The 9,892-nt window shown below is 46.0% G+C and overlaps 1 protein-coding gene across 3 annotated transcripts in view; it reads left to right on the top strand.

Moving 5' to 3' along the window:
* Window positions 1–6: 6 nt before the first annotated feature.
* The window catches only part of Crebrf (CREB3 regulatory factor), a 78,032-nt gene continuing 68,146 nt past the window's right edge, over window positions 7–9,892 (top strand). For 2 of the 3 annotated variants that reach the window (XM_032913642.1, XM_032913643.1), the window contains exon 1: window positions 7–119. The gene's annotated coding sequence lies outside the window, so the exon portion shown is untranslated. The remainder of the gene's footprint in view (window positions 120–9,892) is intronic. The other variant, XM_032913645.1, reaches the window with a different exon arrangement.

Here is a 9,892-nt window from a genome sequence, read left to right as displayed (position 1 = left end):
CTCAGTTTGCTAAGCTCTTCTGTCTCTAGATAATGCCTTTTCAAAATGAAGTTGTTGTCTAACCTTAGGTCGGATGTATAATCCTTCCGGGCCCTGTAGTTTGAGACCTAAGGAGATCGGTAAGTACTTTTCTTGATCATTTATTCAGTAACTGTTTGAGTGCCTACTGCAGGCAAGGCATTGGGGGAAACAAAGGTGTTGGAAACAGGGTACCTGCACGCCCATGAACCCACGGGTTGTTTGGGGAGAGATTGTTCCTAATGCATAGAGCTGTCGGATGACGTCATGCTTGACCTTTGGTGAGAGGCAGGTACATACTGCTTAGTCCCTGCTCCTTGGGCTGAGATAAGAGGGCCACTTGAGCTCAGGACTTGGCAGCCAGCCCAGGCAACACAGAGAGACTAGTTGAGGGCAATGTCCAGCCACAGGAACAAGATGGTAAATATGGCTTGGGTAGAACTGTCACATTCCCAGAAATAGGACAAAGGAGATGTAGGCTGATCAAAGGCTTGGGCTGAGGGGTGTTTTAATAGTAGACATCTTAATTTGCTAAGTTAAAGCTGTGTTAGTTTTGTTTTACGGTGCTGGATTGAACCGGGGTCTTGCACATACTTGGAGTTTTAAGAAACTCAAAATTAAAATAGATTGAATTTTCACCAGCTCACAGTTCTCTGACAGCTAGCCAAGAGCTATTTCCTGTTTTGCAGTTTGCGCTTTTCTGGTCGTCCTGGACTGTCTGAATTCGTGGCTTCTGTTCATAGGACCAAAGAGAGTTTTAAGCTGAAACGTCTGTCCTGCTCTCTTACACTGACAGAGTCTGAGTTCAGGCTGAACTGGGACTCACTAGGCTGACCTAGAGTTTTATAATCCTCCTGCCTCGCCCCCCAGCTGTCTTCTGCTTTCGTTTCTGTATTTCAGCTTTGACTCCACCCTGCTTTCTACCCTCTCTGGTTACTGTACTGGGCTTGAAACTAGGGCCTCACACATGTGTGAGGTGAGTTTGAGGTGTGAGGTAACTCACATAGGTGAGTGCTCTGGCCCTGAGATTTAGTCCCAGCCCTTTACTGTCACTTGAACTTAAAAGTTTAGCTGGGGATTGTAGCTCAGGTAGATGGCCTGGTATATGCAAAGCTCTGGGTTCCTCTCAGCCTACCCTCTTCCCCCCGCCCCCAACACACACACACACACACACACACACACACACACACACACACACACGCACACACACACAGAGGATTCTTTTAGAGTTAGGTACCTCCGTGCTTTATACTTAAAATACTCCTGTTTTTTATACTTAAGCATTTATAAATATAAAAAATATTTTTACTACACTTATTTATTTGGGGGATAGAAGGATATGCCTCAGTATACATGTGGAGGTCACTTGCAGAAGTTGGTGTTCTCACTCATTCCACAGTGTTAGTTGTGGGGATTGAACTCAGGTTGTCAGGCTTAGCAGCAAGCTCCTATCTACTAAGTCATCTCAGTGGCCCACCAAAAACCTCTAGTTAATTTCATGGACTCTACAAAACACTAAAGATTTGAGGTTGAAGTTGCCATGGTAATGTATATGAGTGATTTGTCTTCATGTATATTTATACACTATACTATACCTAGTACCCTTAGAAGCCAGGAGAGGGCATTTGATCTCCTGGAGCAGGAGTTACAGATAGTTGTGAGCAGCCATGTGTGTGCTGGGAACCCAACCAGGGTCCTCTTACAAGAGGAGCGAGTGCTCCTAACTGTTGAGCAGTCTCCAGCCCCAGGATCTATGCTTTAGAATTTCCACCCAAAAGTACTTTGCACCTGGCCACCCCTGCCTCACTCAGACTGGCCAGTAGTCTTCTCCGGCTATCTGGTTAGGGAAGGAATCTGCCATTACAGATCACCATGCTGCCTCCCTCCAGAGCAACTTGTGTGACTGTTAATGATTCTTTGTTATAAAGAACGCAAAGCCAGGTACACGTGGCTCTTAAGGCTTCACCACTAAGCACTCTACAGTGTTAACTGCTGTAGCCGCATGCCCACGGTTTCCCTGAGAAGCCTTGCAGCCCACTGTCACCGATAATCCATCCAGAACCTTCTATTTTCCACTGTATCCCCCTTTCCAGCACACTGAAGCGTCTGCCCAAATATTGGCGCAGAAGACAGTCTCCTCATATTGCCATGGCTACCCTCCACTGAGTCCCCCTCAGTGACTTGGAAGCCGGGTTCTTCAAGCTGTACCACACTTGGTCCTGTGGGGTAGCTGCGCTTGGTCAGGTGAAGGAGAACTATAGCTGTGGTGTGCCTTGCAGTGATGGCGGAGGGCAGCTTAGGGGGCGTTTCTCATTGATGGCCTGGCTTAATGGCTGCACAGTTGATGGCACTCACAACCCCAGCTGACCTACGCCTGAGGGTTGACTTTGCTGATCTACTTTTATGCTTCTCCCTTGTTCTAATCAAGTTACTCATCAGGAAGTGGTCCTGATTGCACTGCTTGTGATCTTGTTTTCAATTTGGTGGGGTCAAATCCTGCAGTCATCAGTAAGGGTGGTTGCTGTGTTGCCTGGCAACAGTGTCAGTGACAGAGGTGTGTGTGGAGGGCTCCGGGGCTGACTGGGCCAGCCAGGTGTTGATGGTTCTGAGGTAGCGGTTGGTTGCCTTGCTCCAGGGCCCTCAAGGGAAGAGAAAGGCCTGGGCCTACAGTGTTGTCTCTCAGCCTTCCTGTGACTTTCTCCTGGTGAGGCCCCTGGTACCAGTGTGAAACCGGAGAGCATGAGAGGTGAAGAAAGGAGTTTGGCCAAACTGGAGATGGAAAACTTCTCAGAAAGACTGCTTGCAAGCCTTGAAAGGGCAGGTGCTCTTCTTGTTCAGCCCTCAGCCATGTTAGTGGCTTTGAAATGAAGCGCTAATGACATCTATTCAGGCGGAGGGGAAGCTTCGTAAGGTGCTTTTACCCAGGAAGTCAGTTTATTCTCGAGCCCCAGTTCTTCCTTTAAGAAATTTAATTTCGCCTATCTGTTTGGCATGCTGGAGATGCCTGCCAGGGGCGCCCTCTGCTCGCCTTATGCTTTTTGTCGTGAAAAGGTCAAGCTGACCTTTGAACTCTGCCCTAAGAGGTGGGATTACAGGTGGGAGCCAACACACCCGGCCTCTACCCGCCTTTCTATTATGCAAAGCCATTACCAAATGAAGTCGAGATGGTGATACTAATCTGTAAACTGTAATAACACACAGAGGATATTTGCCCAGTCAGTGCCAAATCCTCAGAGCATGCTGGCAGTACTTTCCTGTTAGAATAGGATGACCCGGAGGGACAGCTGACTGTTCTGTTGGTTTTTATTCCTACCTAGATTTCCCTTTTGATGGGTCATTCGAGGGCTCCCGAAAAATCAATAAAAGGCACCTGTGCCCGGCCTGAGCCCTGAGATCACGAGTGGTCGGACCTCACCCTTCCTGGCTTGCAGACGCTACTACACATATATATAAATATACATATACATATACATAGATATATAAATATACATATACACACATATACATATATAAAAATCTACACATACACATATATACATATATAAATATACACATGCATGTATATACATATATAAATATACACATACACATATATAAATATACACATATACACAGACATATATATAAATATATGCATACATATACATATATGTGATATATACATACACACATGTACATATATAAACACACACACACACATATATAAAGATGCTTTGTTCATTTGGCTGGTTGGTTGGCTTTTTTGGGACAGGGCTTCTCTGTGGAGCCCGGATGTCTTGGCACTCACTCTGTAGCTCTGCCTGCCTTTGCTATCTGAACCTGCGGCCACCACCTGGCAGTATAGCTTGGTTGGGTTGTTTGTTTGTTTGTGTTTTGGAGACAGGATGTGTGTGTGTGTGTGTGTGTGTGTCCATGACTGACTGGAACTAGCTCTGTATACCAACATGGCCTTGATTCCAGAGATCTGCCTGCCTCTGCCTCCCAAGCACTGGGATTAAAGGCATTCACAGCCACCAGGCTAATATATTCTTCTTAATGTGGCCTTAAACATAACTCCTTTGTACATCTTCCTAGGTTTTTAGCAAAGGAAGGCACTTTGTCCATGACAAATCAAAATTAGAATTTAAATATTATCCTCCCCCATCCCCTTGAGATAAGGTCTTATTATGTAGCTCCAGCCTGACCTTGAACTCACTGTTCAAGGCCAGATTGGCGGACAACCTGGCAGAGTCCTCCTGTCCCAGCTCCTTGAGTGCTGAGATTCCAGGCATGGCTACCACACCTAGCTTCTGAAACTGTTTGCAATTACTGTTGCGACCCTGAAAACTGACTGGAGATGATTTCCCTAAGCATAAGAGTCAGTGACAGGCTGGAGAGATGGCTCAGCAGTCAAGAACACTGCTGCTCTACCCAGCACCCACGTGTGGTTTCCAGCATCCACATGGTCCTCCCAACTATCTGTGACTCTAATTCAGGGGGTCCGATGTCCTCTTCCCATTCCACAGGCACCAGGCATGTGCATGATGCACGCGTATGTACATGTAGGCAAGCATCCATAGATATAAAAACAAATAAATAGTATATACATACATGTATACATATACATACAAACATGTATGTATGTATGTATGTATGTATGTCAGTGCTTTGTCAGACCCAGGCATTTTTAAATGACAACTCACATCCCATTTGAGAACAGATGTACTTACAGTATAAATGATTTAAGCGGCAAGTATGCGTTATTTTTCCATGCTGCGTGCCTTCTAAAGCTTTCTACTTAAGTGCATGAAGTTGTAGAAAATCCACAGTTTCAAAAAGACGATGACACAAAATACTGCACAAAGGCTATTTATCACAGAATAGCTGGCAGCAGCATTGCTGTCCTAGACCAAAGGCTTCTCCAGATGTGAGCTGGGGTGGCCCTGGCAGGAGCCTTGCATCCCAGCACTCGCCAGGCAGGCAGATCTCTAAGTTCAAGGTCAACCCAGCATACAGAGCAAGTTCCAGGACAGCCAGGGCTACACAGAGAAGCCTATCTCTCCATAAAGCCGAGAATGAATGAAAGAATGAGTAACTAAATAGTTGTGGGGGTGCACGGTTAGTATAGATGAGGGGAGAGGACCGGTAAACAGAAGCTGTCCCTCCTACTGATTCAATAACCCATCTGTTTAAAACTATCTCTAGAAGAGACTGGAAAGAGAACAGAGTAACATCTATAATGGTTACTTTTCTGTGACTATCATAAAACACCAGGACTAAGGCAACGTAGGGAAGGGAGGATATATTGAGGAGGTAAGTTCCAGAGAGAGAAGAGTCCATCATGGTCACTGGCAGGGAGCATGGCAGCAGGCCTACAGGCATGGTGCCGGAGCAGCAGAGGAGAGCTCGAGTCTGATCTGCAAACAGGAAGCAGCCTACTAGGGACAGTGTGAAGCCTGAAAGCCCACCTGTAACACACCTCCTCCAACAACTTCTCCTTCCAAAGAGTCCTCCCAACTGGGACCAAGTATTCAAACGTGAGCCTATGGGAGCCATTCCCCATAGAATTTTGAAACCACTGTGCCTTTAAATAATTTCAAATGACTTGATTTTTTTGTTTTTGTTCTTTTTTTTATTTTTTTTAACTTTTACAGCACATTCTTTAGCAAAAACATATCCTATTTAAAGACTTATGGGGGAACTAGAGAGAGGGCGTGGGTCCCAATTCAAAGGGATTTCTGTTCTTCCAGAGGATCCAAGTGTCAGTTCACAACTGTTCATAACCCAACTCAGGAAATCCAATAGCCTTTTTTGGCCTTTTAGACCCTTACTTACATGTGGTATATAGACACGCCCACATACACATACAGAAATGTTTCATTTTTAACTTTTGAAAATGTTTTTATGTGTGTGGATATTTTGCCTGCATATATTTCCGGGTACCATATGTGTGTCACCTTGGTGGCCAAAAGATGGCATCAGATCCCCTGGGTCTGGAATTGTAGGTGGTTGTGAACCACCGTGTGGGTGCTGGGAACCAAGCCCAGGTCCTCTGGAGGAACAGTAGTGTCTTAACCACTGAGCCATCTGGCCAGCCCCTAAGGAAACAATACATTTAAAAGGCAAGTGTAATGCATGCCTGTAAGTCCCTGGGGAGTGGGAGAGTCTCAAATCAGGGACCAGCCTGGGCTGCAGAGTGAATTCCAGACCAGCCTGTACTACATAGCAAGATCCTGTCTCAACCAACACAAATGTAATAACTTAATAAAAAAAAAACCCATTTATTGATAAGTTATAATAGAATATTAAAAGACAATAACTGTGGATTATAAATGTTCAATGAAAAATGCATGGTAGGAAGTAGTCTACCGTATTATCATAAATGATTATTTCTTTCACAATTTTGTAGAGTTTTCAAGTTGTCCCAAAGCATGCGTTACTTCTTTTTTTTTTTAAAAGATTTATTTATTTATTTTATGTATGTGAGTACACTGTCACTGTCTTCAGACACACCAGAAGAGGGCATCAGATCCCATTACAGCTGGTGTGAGCCACCATGTGGTTGCTGGGAATTGAACTCAGGACCTCTGGAAGAGCAGTCAGTGCTCTTAACCACTGAGCCATCTCTCCAGCCCACATTTCTTCTTAATGTATGCTTTTCTTTTTTTTTTTTTTTTTTTTTTTCCGGGGCTGAGGACCGAACCCAGGGCCTTGCGCTCACTAGGCAAGCGCTCTACCGCTGAGCTAAATCCCCAACCCCAATGTATGCTTTTCTTAATGGGGGAGGGGGCGTTTCTTGTGGACTACTGTCAGAAAAGTTAGTACTTCCCTCCTCCCCCACACCCCCTGAGCATTCAGGATCAGAGGAAGTGAAGTCAGATTTGCTGAGACACAGAAGCCATTCTGAATCAGCTAGAAAGCAGTGGGCTCACAGGGACCTTGTGAACGGCCCTGGCACGTCAGACCCTTCAGGGTGTGAGGCCTCTCCTGGGCTTCCTTTCGTGTAGGTGTTCACAGTGACCTTGTAGGGGTGATGAAAGGGAACATTGATGTTGATTTCTGCCTGCATACAAAGTGGAAATGTGGGGCTGCGAATGTGCTGGGGTCCCACACTGGTTAAAGAAAAGCCCCAGTGTTCCAGCCAAACAAGACTGTTTTAGACTATCATCAGGATTTTGGCATGTTTTCCAAAGTGTCTTCACACTGACCGAGAGCACTAATACCGTGGCTGCCGTTCCAAAGTGGAACAAGCTGGGTAGATGTTTTATAAGCCCGTGTTTAAGGAAGTAAGACTTAGGAAGCTGAGATTGACTCTCTCAGCATCCCCACCCCCCCCACCCCACCTCCACCCCTGTGCTTTCAGCTGGTATTTCCAGCCCCTGTTTGTGCAGGAGGAGCCTACATGCAAATGATAAACAAACTGGTCACCCTGCCCCGTGCATCAAGGAAGACACATGATAAAGCGTTGTTTATAGGGCTGGAGGGGTAGTTCAGAGCTTGTCTAGCAAGCTTAGACCCTGAGTTTGATCCCCATCGACCTTTTTGTGGGGATGGGGTTTGGGGAGTGTTGGGAATGGGAAACGGCTAGAGAGATAGTACAGCTGCTCTTCCTGAGGACCAAAGTTCAGTCCCCAGCACCCACCCACACTGGGCGGCTCAAAACTGCCTGTAAATCTAGCTGTAGGAGATCTGACACCCTCTTTTGACCTCTGCTGGCACCCATATATATGTGCTCAGACACATACAACACATGTACACATAATTGAAAATTTTAAATCTTTTTGCCTTATGTGTTTACCCCAACTCCCACCCCATCCAGTGCTTCCTAGGAAAATATATTTACTAAGTAAGGCTTTAATGCTGGGAGGAAGGATTTTGAAGGAAAAAAAAAATGGCCTCTAGTGGCAGACCCATAGAAGGAGAGAGCTTAAAGAATTCCAGGCTGAGAAGAGAAGAGGTTGCATGGCTCAGGAGAGGTAAACATGCAGGGATATGGTAAACTGAAAGAAATGGAAGCTGGGAAACAGCTGCCTTGACCATAGCTGTCGGCTCCTAAAGATCAGAGTGGCAATGGACTGACTGCAGGACAGGGATAGGGAGAGCAGGGAGAGGCTAAGGATGGCATCCAGGTCCCTGGTAGAGCAGATCTTACAGCATTTCAGCTGTGATCAGGACACAGAGTGAAGTTCAGCAATAGTCAGGGCTCGGGTGTCTGCGTGAGATAATGACCGGGACTCCATTGCATGGGGTCTGGAGGCCAAGAAAGTCTAGCTGGAGATGAGAATGGAAGAAGCCGACACAGACAGCTGGGGTCATGTGTATTCATGATTGTGTGAGGAAAGGAGCTGTCTAGTGGTCGTCACACTCATGCACCCCTCCCCAAGAGGCAGACCAAGGAAGAAGTCTGTAAGGAGGAGCTGTCTGAAAGGCCCATGGCCCAGGTAGCTGTCAGCACCACCCTCCCCTATGATGTATCAAAAATTGTATGGACATTAACTTATGAAGTAAACAGACCACAATCCTATTGTAACTGGAAAAACAGGCCAATGGTATATCGAATTCTCCTCTCTGAGGCTCTGCTGCCTGAAAGTCCTAAGTTATAGAAGCCCATTTGGGGGACTGTAATGAAATACACAAGGCAGGCTACTTTATAAAGAAAAAGGGTTTATTCTAGCCTACACTTCTGAAGGTAGGAAGTATAGTGTTCACATCTGGTGCTGACAGTAGGGACAGTGTCCAAAGGCAGCACAATGTGTCACACGGCAGAAGATGAGACACGTCCAGCCTATAAAAACCAGGAGATTCCAGCACAGAGGCTTCACCGGAAAGGTTTTAATCTCCACCATTTCCCAAAGGCATCAAAACACCATGGTGAGGGTCCAACCATTCAGCTGAGACCTACATTAGATACAGAACGCTTTGGGGGATATTTAAACCAAGAATAAATAACCAGACTTTGTTCAACTCACCCTATACCCATGTCTCACCCCGCTTCTGAGACCTTGGTGCTTTTAGAGCTGTTTTGGGGGTTGCCTTGGCTCACTGTTGTTTGTCTCTCCTGTAACAATGTGGCAATTCCATTTACCAGTGCTTGGGCCTCGGGTGCAACAGCAGTTGAGTGAAAGGCGGGAGAGATGACTCACTGGTTAAGAGCATTTCTGCTCTTGGAAAAAAAAAAACAAAAAACCTTGAGCTTGGTTCCTGACACCCACATTAGCCACTCACCCCTACCTATAATTCCCGCTCCAGGGGATCCAATGCCCTATTCTGGCCTCTGTGGACACCTAGACTCACAAGTGCCCACACCCACATATAGATACACACATGATAATTAAAACATAAACAAATAAATAAACCAAAACACAGGAGAGTCTGCTCTTAGGGCCCAAAGCTGCCAGTGAGTGTCCTTGACATTTTTCCAGAGTAAAACTCCTCCCCTTGATCAGTCATGGTCTTTCTCCCCTCTCAGTTACGTGGTACTTACAGCTTTCCCTAGCTCAGATGGATCCCTTGTGTCTAAACATGTGCCATACCTCCTGTTAGAAGCCTACTGGGACTGGTGACACATGCCTGTAATCCCAGCCACTCAAGGAGACTGGGGGAGGAGGAACTTGAGTTCTAGGCCAGTGTCTGTCCTTGGCAGCAACACCTCCTTTCTCTCAGCTCAGCTCAGCTCTGTAAAGCCCAGGATCTCTCCTAAGGGTACTTGGCGCCTCTGGCTTCTCACAGCAATCTTTGCTTATCTCTGTGGACACAGTTGTCATTTGGTTTTGGTTTGTTTGGTTGGTTGGTTCTTTTGAGACAAGGTCTTATTGTGTGGCCCTGGCTTGCTTAAGAACTCATGGCATAGATGAATCCACCTTTGAATGCTTAGAAATCCTGCCTGGATTCTAGG

This window comes from Rattus rattus, chromosome 9 (genome assembly GCF_011064425.1).
Source record: "Rattus rattus isolate New Zealand chromosome 9, Rrattus_CSIRO_v1, whole genome shotgun sequence".
Taxonomy (NCBI): Eukaryota; Metazoa; Chordata; class Mammalia; order Rodentia; family Muridae; genus Rattus; species Rattus rattus.
This window is presented reverse-complemented; position numbering and strand designations above follow the sequence as displayed.